This window comes from Colobus angolensis, unplaced genomic scaffold (assembly GCF_000951035.1).
Source record: "Colobus angolensis palliatus isolate OR3802 unplaced genomic scaffold, Cang.pa_1.0 Scaffold317, whole genome shotgun sequence".
Lineage (NCBI taxonomy): Eukaryota > Metazoa > Chordata > Mammalia > Primates > Cercopithecidae > Colobus > Colobus angolensis.
The window spans coordinates 1,209,397-1,211,148 of NW_012116455.1; positions in this window are offsets into that span (position 1 = coordinate 1,209,397).

Below are 1,752 nucleotides of genomic sequence, written 5' to 3' on the forward strand. Positions count from 1 at the left end.
GGCCGCCTTGGGGACCCAAGGGAAGCAGGACGCCCGGTGGGCTCCCGGGATGCCTCTTCCCGTTCTTTGCGCCGCCTTCATCTACTGAGGGAGCCTGTGCCCACCCTGGCCAGTCGCTTTTGAGGCATCTGCGGAGCTTCCGCTGCCGTCTTCGGCTCCTGTGTGCCGCACGGGGGCTCCACCAGGGCAGGGATGGTGGTCAGGGTCTCTGGTGGGTCCCTTCGCGGGAAACAGGGTCTGGCACTCACCAGGGCGCACGACTAGGACTTGAATCAATCCATCGTCGCCTTTAGTTTTTAGTCCTTTGAAGAGCTCTGAAAATAGAAATCAGGAACTGTTTTTCCATGGGGAAGTTTTGTTTTGTTTTTGAGACAGGGTCTGATTTGGTCGCCCAGGCTGGAGTGCAGAGGTGCAAACACGGCTCACTGCAGCCTCGACCTCCTGGGGCAGAGCGATTTTCTTGCCTCAGCCCCCAGAGGAGCTGGGACTACAGGCGTGAGCCACACGACGGGCTAATTTTTGTATTTTTTATAGAGACGGGATTTCGCCGTGTTGCCTAGGCTGGTCGAGAAGGGGAAGTAAGTCCTTTTTAAAAAGCGTTTATTCCGATTGATTTCCTGGCATCCCGAGGGGCGGACAACGGGCGAGGCCTCCAGTAAACCTTCTGCCAGGTGGAGCTGCAGGGGCTCAACTGCGCTGTTTTTGAGTGGGTGCTTGGGGCATCAGGGCGGGAGCGGAGCATGGGGCGGGTCTAAGGGGGAACTGCAAGGAGGAGAGCAAGGAAGTCGGTAGAGGCGGGAACCCTGGCGAGGAAACTTCCCAGTAGCTTTGTTCAGCGGGAAGGACCGGATCCTTGAGAGATGAACCTCATCTTTTCTCCTGTAGCAGAGTGGGGAGAAAGGGAGGAAAAATGGAGAGACACCAAGAAAGAAGGAAAATCATGAGGACTCTTAGGCCGAAGCAGCCCTATATTAAATTTAAAGAAGAAAGCAGGCGGCTTCCTGTGATCGTATATTGGTTAGTACTCTGCATCTTGGCCAAGGGTCAAATCCGAGTCCAGGAAGTATCCCTCCTGGGGCGTGGCACTCCTCCTTTCCTTTAGACTGCCACCTCTGCCTAGGCTGCGCTCTTTACCTGCGACTAGAGAGGTTAGAACTTACCCGTGCCTTCGGAGCTCTGTGCAGCGGTGAGAATAGAAGGAACCCCTGCCCTGCACGCTGGGGTCCGGTCATCTTGAAGGTTGGGCTTTTGCTCCCTCTCTGAGCAAGTGTAACACCCAAAACGTGAGCTACTCCTTCTCAGTCAGCCTTATTGACACGATGTGGCCATACTGTTTTTCTGGTTCAGATATTTCAAACATCGGTTTGGCCTTTTAAGGCCAAATCAGAAACAAGTGAAAGGACATGAGGAGAGTTTGCACTCCAACTGGGAATTTTAAGTAAAGCCTAAAGAATACAATAAAATCTAAACTTAATGTCATTGCCCAACACAAAATTTTTATTTCTGTTTTTATTTATTTATTTATTTTTGCTATCAGTAAATGACTGAAATATAATCCACACAGACCAAAGTGTGCCAATCTTAAGTGCACAGCCCAGTGCATTTTGATGTAAGAAACCATCACCCAGATCAAGTTATAGGACATCATTTTCACCAGCCCAAAAAGTCATTAGAGCCCCTTTACAGTCAGTCCTCACCCCATCCCCAGGTAGGCAATCACCATTCTGATTTCTGTCTCTATGGATTACTTTT